Source organism: Schistocerca cancellata, chromosome 3, assembly GCF_023864275.1.
Source record: "Schistocerca cancellata isolate TAMUIC-IGC-003103 chromosome 3, iqSchCanc2.1, whole genome shotgun sequence".
Lineage (NCBI taxonomy): Eukaryota > Metazoa > Arthropoda > Insecta > Orthoptera > Acrididae > Schistocerca > Schistocerca cancellata.
In genome coordinates, this window is record NC_064628.1 from 533225802 (window position 1) to 533237941 (window position 12140).

Genomic DNA, 12140 nt, shown 5'->3' on the forward strand with positions numbered 1-12140 from the left:
TATGGAATGCGCTCCAAAGAAAATTAGAAAAATATTGCCTGTATTTGGGTTTCTTGTCGATCGCACAATGTCATTCGTTGAGGTAATACCAAAAATCGGGTACTGTCTTTTCGCCATTACCGAAAAGGTAGTGAACAGCGTGGTCGCCTATCCACGTCACAGAGTTCGTTTTTGCTCTTGGGAAATAAATCTTATCGGGGAAAAGAAGTGATCGGGTAGTTATCCTGTCGGGAGTCGTGCGTGTGAGAAAAGCCAATATCTGACGCACCAAATACCAAACGTCCTTTGCCGACCCGCATTCGAAACGATGTTCATCCGTGTCAATCACTTGGCATGTGGCACACAAGGGTGAAACAGCGAGGTGGATGTGATGTAGACGGGACTGGCACAACTGTTTCCCATTAACAGTTACGTACCATGCAGATTGCACGTTAGTATCAATGGTGGTGGCATTCACTGCCTGCCACACAGCGCGCCACTTCGCATTGTTTTGTTTGCTTTCAATCACATTCGGCGTCCTGTTCATTTGCATGGCAGCATATATCGCCCTCGTCATCATCAAGCGTGTGGGTAGTAGTGCGGTTCGGATGTAGCTTAATTCAAGGAAGAATTGGCTAATGTAGAAGAAAGGTGCTGGGATGTCCGATATCATCACAGGGGGTGCGAGTGAGATTGGTCGTAAGGCTTCCAGTAAGAGTTTGGTGAGGCACGTCGGACTTCGTCGCCACAATTGCAGGTGACAGCTGACGAACAGGGCCTTCGCTCTGTTCTGAACATGATAAAGGCCTAAACCCCCTCTGCTCCTCGGGAGGGTTAGGGACTCGTAACGAATCTTAAATAACATGCCCGTATTAACAAAGGATCCCAGAACCGCCAACATGCGGTGAGCCAGGGTAGGTGGTATGGGGAGTATCTGTGCTAAATGGGGGATACGTGACGCCAAATAGACGTTAGCATATCGTGTCCGTTGCAGGAGGTCTTGATGTCTCAGACGGTGGTCACTTATTCCTGCTCTCATCTGATTCAATAAACGCCTGTAGTTAAGGGCTGTTGAGCGCTTCATGTCAGATGTGAAATCAATGCTAAGACAGCGGATTGTGTCACTGATTCGTAGGGGTGCGACGCTCTCGTCGGGTAGGCCTCTGCCTATAGACAGGGCGTGTGATTTCTGGAGATTGAGATGGCTCCCCGATGCCGCGCCGTAGGTCACCACCCACGCCAGTGCTGCACGAACGTCGTCATTATTGCGAAGAAGGAGTACCAGATCATCCGCATAGGCAGTGCAGCAAAAAGCGTGTCCACCAAGGGACATCCCAGTCACGCGTTGTCGGAGGCCGCAGAGGAGTGGTTCCAAGACGAGGGCGTACAATATCGCCGAAAGAGGGCAGCCTTGTCGCACCGATCGTTGGATCTGTATCGGCGGCGTAAGACGGCCATTATATAACGCCTTGGACGTCGCGCCGCGTAGGAGACGCATCAGTACATTAACTATGACGTCCGGATACCCCATGTGTCGCAGTACCTCCATCAAAAATGCGTGGTCGACTCTGTCAAAGGCCTGGCTAAAGTCGAGTGAGGCCAAAACTCCTGGCAGTTGGCAAGCTTTGGCTAGCGCGATCATATCTCTATATCGGCACCATGCAGTGCGAATATTATGGTCACCACCTAACGATGCCTGGTCCTGCGACACAACACATCGTACTGATCGGTTTAGGCGTGCCGCCAGAAGCCGGGTGAAGATCTTCAAGTCACTGTTGAGTAAGGGCAAGGGGCGATAGTCACTGATCCTGGATCCGCCTCGAGGTTTGTGTATGGGCACAATTAGTCCTTCTAGGAAAGCCCCAGGGATCTGCGTCGTGGGAGACATAAGATCGCGGCAAATATCAGTCCATGCTGGTGCCAGCAATTGTTGATACGTTCGGTAAAATTCCAGAGGAAGGCCATCAGGTCCCAGGGACTTATGAGCAGCCCCAGCTTGTATTGCTTCAATGATTTCCTCTTCCGTTACATCTGCAGTCAAATCCGCCGCCGCTGTCGGAGAGATCGAGCCATAAGTGAGTTGAGAGACTTCGGCGATCACCTCTGGCGGATGTCGATGTTCCGAGTACAGCATAGTGTAGTGAGCATGAAGGGCGTTTCCTATGTCGCGCTGGGTATCAAGGCGTCGTCCGTCATCCGTCGTGATAGCTTGGATCAGTGCCCTGCGTCGGCGCCGTCGTTCTGCAATGACGTGGTACATGGACGGTTCCTCCTGGGCCACTCTGTCTTGAGTGCGCGCTCTGACGATCGCACCCTCACTGTGGCAACGTGTCAATCTGATGATCTGTGCCTTGGCACGGTTCACCGCCACCTGCCGTGCAGGTGAGTACGGCAGTGTTGTACATTCCCTTAAGATGCTGTAGTAAAAGTCCATTGTATGTCTCTTCCATGCTGCAACATCTCGGCCGTAGCCTATCAAGGTCTTCCGGAGGGCTGGTTTGGCGCAGAGTAACCACCACGACAGTGTAGACCGGTAGGTGCCACGCCGGCGGCTACAAGAGTCCCACGTGTTCTCTATAAGGCGGCGGCATTCCTGAGAAGCGAGGTGGGCGACGTTCAACTTCCAAGGGCCACGGCTGTGCCATACCTTCTGGCGGCCGAGGGTAATAGCGCAGATGTAGACCCCGTGGTCAGAAATAGCTGTGGGCCAAACTTTGGCAGCTCTTGTCCCCACAGCTATGGAGCGCGAGATGTAAATCCGGTCGACGCGGCTGGAGGAATGGCTGGTGTAGTGAGTAAATCCGGGCCGATCGCCACAAACATGTTCCCACGAGTCCACCAATTGAAGATTACTTATAACTGTCGTAAGTTCTGCGCAGGGAGAATGATGTGGTAACTGATCCTTAAGTGCTTGGCTACAGTTGAAGTCCCCTCCCATTATCAAGGCGTCCTGACGGCCCATTGAAAGGTGGCTACACTGAGCCACAGCGCCAGAAATCGCGCCAGAGAGTATTGTTCCGCCGCCTCCACTGGCAGTGATTATTGAGAGGTAGCGGCAGGCAGTTCTTGCCGAGAAGTTGTGGTGGACACTGCTTGTAGCTGAAGTTAGAGTGAGATGTGGTAGTGGAGAATGTTGTTCCATGTTTTATGCAGTGGTTTGATGGGAGAGATAGCAGATGTTGTTCTAATGGAGATATTGTAATGGTCAGAGTGCATTTCGTCAATATATATGGAGGTATTTTCTTTTATTCTTTTATTATTTGTGTGTCCTCAATAATGTGCCATTACAGGTTCAGTCAACAAAGCATCTGGCTTGTGTTCTTGTATTAGAGTGTAATTCTGCTTTCCTTACGCAATTATAGTATTTCTAATTTTCTTTTATCACGTCAGTATAATTGGTATTTATAAATTCTTGTTTTGTTGAAGAAGAACCGTGCCAGATGTGCGTTGAGTCACACTACCACACACAGAACAGCTACACTTGTGCTTTGTTGGCTTCGTAGATTTTATAGTTGCTGGGGACTTAATTAATTGTGTTAACGAAAATTTTCTTAGATTCTTTGTTGTCATTCTAAGCAGTCAGATTGCGTACTAATACTAGTCAGGGCCAGCCGTTTACGAGACTTGCGTAAACGGACTTACAGCTACTAAAATTATTTGCATTTTAATTTTTTATTTAATTAAGCCCCCATGCACGTGACGACCGCTGCTTCGGATCGTCCCTTGGAACCTTCTGATTGTAAAAATAGTAGACCGTAGTATTGTTGTAGTAATTTGAGTTAGTAATTGTAGTCTATATTGCATGTGTAGATTTGGTAATTGGTATTCTTCTAATGGTATTTTTCAAAATTTATTTATTTTTTGTTGTCTTGTCTACGGGTTTGATAATTTAGTGCAATTATTTCAATGGTTCGTTAATCGTGTTTGAGGGAAGCATATCGTGTGAATGGTATTGTTGGTGATAACGTGTTAAATTCTCCGTAATTTTCGTATTGTAACCAGTTTTGTATGTTTTGCAAATGATTACGCGATCGATGAAAAAGGCGAAAATGATAGATAGTCAGAATGACGAAATTGTTGACCTGGCGAACTCGCCAACACAGGACAACAGTATCATGAATAATGGAGTTGAAAACAATTTAATAAGTCGGGAAGACAGTCCGGAACCAGTTCAAGATTTTTCTCAATCAGAAAATTCACAGAATACGAGAGTAACGATAGAAGATTCTGGAATAGTATCGAACACAGATAGCTTTACAGCCATGACGAAGGAAGCTGGTTTTGTGGGAAATGTTAGGGGCGAAAGGAATCTCGAACAAGTTAGCATGGAGCAGTTGATGAGTGCAATATTAAATTTTCGATCTGAATTTAAAACTGAGATGGGAACAATGGGATCACAGTTACGATCTGAATTAAAAACTGATATGGGAACAATGGAAACACGGTTTAGATCTGAATTAAAAACACAGATGGGAACAATGGAAACACGGTTAGACTCACTGGGATCACAGATGGGAACTTTGGCAACACGATTAGAAACTGATATGGAAACAATGGAAACACGGTTAGACTCACGAATAGGGACATGTTTCAAAAATATGAAAGATGAATTAAAGAAAGAAATCAGAGAAGAAGTGCAACCGATTTTGAATTCTCACAATAATAGATTAAGTGCAGTAGAGATTAGACAAAGGGAACAGGATAGAGAACAGGAAGAAAGAGATCGCGTGATAGTACAGAAATTTTCAGAGTTAAATTTACAACGTGCAAAAGATAAGGAAGAAATATTTGAGAGAATCGAGGATCCGTACCAAATGACAGATTAAATAACCTAACACAACAGTATGAACAGTTAACTACTAAATGCGTTAATACTGAAACGCGAGTCGCGACACTTACGGAAGACGTAAATAAACAGAAAGAACAAATTGGTGACTTATCGGAAAGAGTGGAGGAGATTTCAGATAAATTGACAAATCTTAGTTTAAATGGGGACAGAGATTCAGATGACATAGCTCCATTGCCATTTTCAGAAACCGAAGAGTACCAGAGCATAAATAAACATGTTGAAAATTACGGAAAATTTAATGAACGCGTTAAAAAGGAATCTGAGGCATTAGAAAAGCAAGTCAAACAAATTGAAAGCAAAATCGTAGGAAAGGACGGTAGAGGAAATTTGGAATCACCGATAGCAGCGGGTTTTGAAGAAAGTAATTTATTTCATTTACGAGAAGCAACAAGAGAGCGCCAGGCGCGCGAACTTGACAATAATCGACATTGGGACAGGGACACACGCGGTAGGTCTTCGTCGCCACGAGGAGAAAACTTTGACTATAAACACTTCTTAACTGTTCGGAAATTTAAGATCTTTCGCAAATCTAAGAATGACATACATCCATGTTCATGGTTAGATCAATTTACGTACGCACTTCCGCCAAATTTGCCACGAAGTCACAAACTGGAAATTATGTGCGGCTATTAATGTCCTCAGGGGATTCACTACTCTTAAGTGAATATGTGCCGTAGCGAGCATAGGGCCCCGAGCTGTAGTGGTGCTATTTCTCTTTTAGTTTTCTGTACCGCTGCCTACTCTTTCACTATTCTTTGCATCTATCGAAACAACTCTTCAACTATCAATCCATCTAGAGAGCGTGTAAAAAATAACCGGATATGACTATTTTACCTAAAAGCGATTTCGGAAATTACCGTTTGGACTTACTGTATCTTCAGCAGCATTAATACGTAGTTTAAACGAAATTTTACCTGTTTATCTTCGTGACAATATTACTTCATATGTTGACGACATTCTTATTGCTAAACATTCTTGGAGTGAGCACAACAAAATTTTGGATTCATTATTACGTATCTTTGCAAGAGTTGGCATTACGGTGAACTTAGAAAAATCTGAATTTGGTCGTTCTCAGGTGAAATTTCTCGGTCACATTATTTCTACAGAAGGTATTCTTCCTGATCCAGAAAAATTAGACGCTATTCGTAATTATGCTGTTCCTACCACAAAACGTGATGTTGGTGTCTGTAATTTTCTTAGACGCTTTGTTAAATTGGACAATTTGGTCACACCTCGTTTTTGCGATCTATCTGGAAAGTTCTTTTTAAACGAAAATCGGTCGACAACTCTGTTTGGTTAGTTTGTATTCCTGATGAGTGGGTTAATAAGCTGATTTGGTATACGCATTTCCGTTATGCACAATTTGGTCCCAGAAAATGCTTTCATAAATTACGAGAAAATTGCTACTTCAATAATATGCAAAAACGTATTCGATTTGTTCTTGCCAAATGCAAATTATGTCAAAAGGCTTATCCGCCGACAGTTTCTCACAGAGCACCGTTGTTTCCTATCATTCCAGCGAACTTAAAGGACATGGCTGCAGTTGATTTGTTCGGTCCAGTGGTTCGATCTACTAATGGTTTTGCGTACATTTTCGTAGCAGTGGAGTTGACATCAAAATATGTGTGTTTTACACCGTTACGCAAAGCAACAGCTCGTTCAGTATCTAATGCTTTCATTAACCATTTTCTTAAAGAAGTGGGTCATGTTGATAAGGTTATATCAGATAATGGATCACAGTTTCGTTCTAAAATTTGGCTTCGTACTCTACGGCGTCGTAAAATTAAACCAATTTTCATTTCACTTTTTCACCCTCAATCTAACGCTTCAGAGAGATGGATGAAGGAAATCAATAAATTGTGTCGTCTTTATTGTCATCAGAATCACAGAACTTGGGATCAGTATCTTCATATTTTTCAAAACATTCTGAATGAACTTCCTAACGACTCAACTTCTTTACCACCTATACTGATATTAAAAAACAAAGCACCGACAAATCGCATTTCTGAAATCGTTCCTTTTCCGCCTACACGGAAACTGCGGCATTCTGAAGTTGTCAACCTGGCTCTACAAAATATTGCATCTGCGGCTGCTAGAAGAGAGAAATCAGCTAAGCGTCCTGGTCGTTTAAAAATCTTGTCAGTTGGTCAGAAGGTGTTAATTAAGGCTCATCGTTTGTCTCACAAAGGAAAAGGCTTGTGTCGGAAATTTTTTCTGCTTTATAACGGTCCATATAGAATTCGCAAAATTATTCATGATAACACTGTCGAAGTAGAAACTCTTAAATCTCGACGCTCTAAGGGAATACATCATATATCAAACGTCAAAATTTTTGTGGAATGACATACTTTCGAGAAACCAACAGTTTACGTAAACATGCAGAGAGTACAAGGATACCGCGCTGTGTTTTGGCGGCGCGGCGGCACATACTCAAAGCAACAGTGAAGTCTGCGCGCCGCACAGGGCAGTCGTTGACCGCCAACAATCACTTCCTACGTCACGCGCCTACAGCTGATCGAGCGCTCAGTGCGAATGCACTGACAGCCGTAAATAAATACACAGTCTAATTTCTCCTACTAAATTCAGTATAAAGCTATAGTGACTTGATGAATTCTGTTATTAACATTCAGTATTTTTCAGGAGACGGTTCTATAAAATATTTAAGAACTTCAGGTAAATTCTGTGCGTGTCCGACGTTAAGACGACTTGCTATCGAGAAAATTTCAGGAAAAATGTCATTTCGAAGAAGAAAGTAATAAACTAAAAAGGTAATTATTAATTGAGTTTATTTTTCAGGTAACATATTTCCACTTAGGTACGTACTTTAGACGTAATTTGCTGCTCGCGATTACGTGATTCATACTTTGTGCTAATTACATGTTCAATGAAATTATTTGTGAAGCGACGTGCTTGCGTACGTTAACTGATTTTGACAATGATTATTAATGAACTGGATTGTTACTTGTGTATATTATGCATCGCTTGGCTGCACTGCTTTTTCACTGATGTCATATTTTTAATTATGTGCCTGCTGTGCCTATTTATTTAAATTATAATTGTCCCTGATTAATTGTGCTGATGTGGTTAGGTATGTAAGTTATACTTTGTGATTTATCTGCTTGCGCCTTCATGTTTACTTATTAAGATACATTGCTAATGACCTGTTTAGTACGTAAGATATACGTTTACTGCTATGCGTATGGATTGCACATTTACACATTTCTGCTTGTTGTCATAACTATACTTTAATTTGGTATATAGCAATGCTGATGTACAGTGTACAAACATAGAGTTTAGGTTACACTATGGTACTAGTTACAGATTGTTCGCTTGGCAGAGCCTCGTTGTAAGAATTGTGCTGCATCCACTTGTTGACATTCTGTTCACTACTGGTATATTTACTCGCTATTGCTTGCCTTGCTTACGCTCAGTGCCTTATATTTTTAAGATAAGAAAATGAACTGCTATAATTCGACGAACGACATTAGTACAAGAAACTTCATAGAAGTCACATGAGCTGGAGGTTTTATGAAAGCTGTATAAATGTATGCCAATAGGAAGGAAGCTAACGACATGACATACCAACACAGTTATTACACTGCATTTTTCGTGAGCAATTGAAATAGGAAGTGACACTTGACACAAGAAATACTCCACATGTTTGCTTCTGTTTGCCATAATTCTTGAAGTGGCGTACACACTGTGAAATATTAGGATCATTCACACTCCGTAATCGTACTTAATTACTGAGAGTTATTCGAACTAAGTCTGTTAGAGGTCATGTATGCATTCTTTGTTTATAATTCATAATGAGTAGAAGATTTTGGTCAGATGGATTACACAGAGGCTGTGTGTTGACAGTGTGTCTTCGGATTGTATGGGATGAGGAGGTTTGCATTAGGATTTTATCTATACTCGATCGAGGAGATTGACTAGAGGAAAGAGTTGTTATGGAAGTGAAATGATACTGGCAATAAGGTTTATATGCATCGACGTATTGAAGAGGTATTATGGAGGTATTGAGATTATATGAAGTTGATTGGAGTTATGGTGTATAAGAGGTAAAATAAGTGAGGTGCATATTTTTTTTTTTTTTTTTTGTTGGTCTATATGGAACAAGGAGGATGAAGATAGCAGACTAGAACACTAAAATGGAAGGAAGATTGTCTACACACACTTTGTTAAATCACTAAGCAGTATGTACTTTTTTTTTTGGAGGGAGGAAGCATTGCATATCTTGGCACACTGACAGTTGCTCAGCAACCGTACATTTTGATCTGGCTTGGCAAACATTGGTCTTGACATGATGACTATGACGTTGACTTAACTATTATTGACTGTTATACATTGCTGCCACTATTACTTGATACACATGATGAACATGAAATTTTGACAGAAGTGGATTTACACAGTTAACACTAGTCAATTACACAGTAGTACTTAATGTAGATGAAAGATGAGTGAATGTGTTTGGTGTGTTTTCCTTTCCTAATCCTACCCACCTATCTCCTCAATATTATTTTATTTGTTTGTAGTGGCTTGCACTGACACCCATAAATATTATAGGTTTACTGATGTTTGTGTACTTGTAATAGTTAATGTGACAATTATCTGACATCATTTGTGTGTTTGTTATGATTTGTATGTTTAGTGTAAGAGCATTGATAATAATTTTGTAAAAGCAATTGTGTGTGCATTCAAACTGTTGTTCACACCTGCACCTGTTCAAATTGATGTGTGACACTTAGAAATGTTTAATTTCTGCTGATGAACTGTCTGATAAGTGATAGTAAATATTATGGACTGTTACTTGTACTTTTTCTACATGATTGGTGCCACTAGGACATGTTTAATTTCTGCTGAGGAACTGTGTGATCAGTGTGATAAGTGATAGTGAATATGATGGACTGCTCTCTGCACCTGCTCATCATTGCTGGGTGCAACTGATGGAACTGCTTTTATTGAAATGATGTCACTTGTTGCTCTCTGCACCTACTCAACAATACCAGGTGCACAGATGGAGCTACTTCTATGGAAATGATGTCATTTGTCGGTGTCTGCACCTACTCAACATTGCTGGGTGCCACTGATGGACTGCTTCTACTGAAATGATGTCACCTGTTGGAGTCTGCACCTGTTCCACAATGCTGGGTGCCACTGATGGACTGCTTCTACTGAAATGATGTCACCTGTTGGAGTCTGCACCTGTTCCACAATGCTGGGTGCCACTGATGGACTGCTTCTACTGAAATGATGTCACCTGTTGGAGTCTGCACCTGTTCCACGATGCTGGGTGCCACTGATGGACTGCTTCTACTGAAATGATGTCACCTGATGGTGTCTGCACCTACTCAACATTGCTGGGTGCCACTGATGGACTGCTTCTACTGAGATGATGTCACTTGTTGCTGTCTGCACCTATTCAACATTGCTGGGTGCTACTGCTGGAACTGTCAACCACTTGTTATGAAAACTTTTATGTGAATATTTGTATTAACTGATTTTTTGTGTATTACTGTTTGTGAAAAGTTATAAGACTCTTACCTGCTCATATTCGTCATTGCTGACGCTATCGATTGAATTGTTTAACCACATGATATTTGTGTAAACTATTATGTAAAGTCATATGTATGAAAGAATTTGTATTCCTTACTGTTTTTTATATATTAGGCTATTGTAAGGTCAGTGCAAAGCCAAAATTTTATCTAGTTATATGATACTTACGTATTAATATTATCTTTTATTTTTGTCTGTATTTTTTTGACGAATTTGGTGGTATTTTCACCACCAATGCTGGCAAAAATACCATCAAATTCTAGCCCGTGGAGGAAGGGCATATGAAAGGTGGCTACACTGAGCCACAGCGCCAGAAATCGCGCCAGAGAGTATTGTTCCGCCGCCTCCACTGGCAGTGATTATTGAGAGGTAGCGGCAGGCAGTTCTTGCCGAGAAGTTGTGGTGGACACTGCTTGTAGCTGAAGTTAGAGTGAGATGTGGTAGTGGAGAATGTTGTTCCATGTTTTATGCAGTGGTTTGATGGGAGAGACAACAAAAAATAAATAAATTTTGAAAAATACCATTAGAAGAATACCAATTACCAAATCTACACATGCAATATAGACTACAATTACTAACTCAAATTACTACAACAATACTACGGTCTACTATTTTTACAATCAGAAGGTTCCAAGGGACGATCCGAAGCAGCGGTCGCCACGTGCATGGGGGCTTAATTAAATAAAAAATTAAAATGCAAATAATTTTAGTAGCTGTAAGTCCGTTTACGCAAGTCTCGTAAACGGCTGGCCCTGACTAGTATTAGTACGCAATCTGACTGCTTAGAATGACAACAAAGAATCTAAGAAAATTTTCGTTAACACAGTTAATTAATTAAGTCCCCAGCAACTATAAAATCTACGAAGCCAACAAAGCACAAGTGTAGCTGTTCTGTGTGTGGTAGTGTGACTCAACGCACATCTGGCACGGTTCTTCTTCAACAAAACAAGAATTTATAAATACCAATTATACTGACGTGATAAAAGAAAATTAGAAATACTATAATTGCGTAAGGAAAGCAGAATTACACTCTAATACAAGAACACAAGCCAGATGCTTTGTTGACTGAACCTGTAATGGCACATTATTGAGGACACACAAATAATAAAAGAATAAAAGAAAATACCTCCATATATATTGACGAAATGCACTCTGACCATTACAATATCTCCATTAGAACAACATCTGCTATCTCTCCCATCAAACCACTGCATAAAACATGGAACAACATTCTCCACTACCACATCTCACTCTAACTTCAGCTACAAGCAGTGTCCACCACAACTTCTCGGCAAGAACTGCCTGCCGCTACGTCTCAATAATCACTGCCAGTGGAGGCGGCGGAACAATACTCTCTGGCGCGATTTCTGGCGCTGTGGCTCAGTGTAGCCACCTTTCACCATAAAGAGGGGCGTGATTGTATGAGCGAAAAAGGTGGATCGTTCGCGACGCCGACCAGATCCTGACGGTGCAGAGATGTTAATAAATTTGACTCCTTGCATAGTAAGAGCTATGCCTCTGGCGTCAGGGAGATACTCGACGTCTTCTGCGGATATACCTTCGCGGAGGAGGATCGCCACACCACTGCCATTGGCAGACGCATGTGAGATCCAAGTCTTGTAGCCATAGGACCTTGAAGTCTGCGACATACACCTCTTGAAGGAGCGCAATGTCGATGTCTGCTGCGTTGAGTAGATCCTGTAGCATCGCTAGTTTATGTCGGGCACGTATGTTGTTGATGTTAATCGTCGCTAGA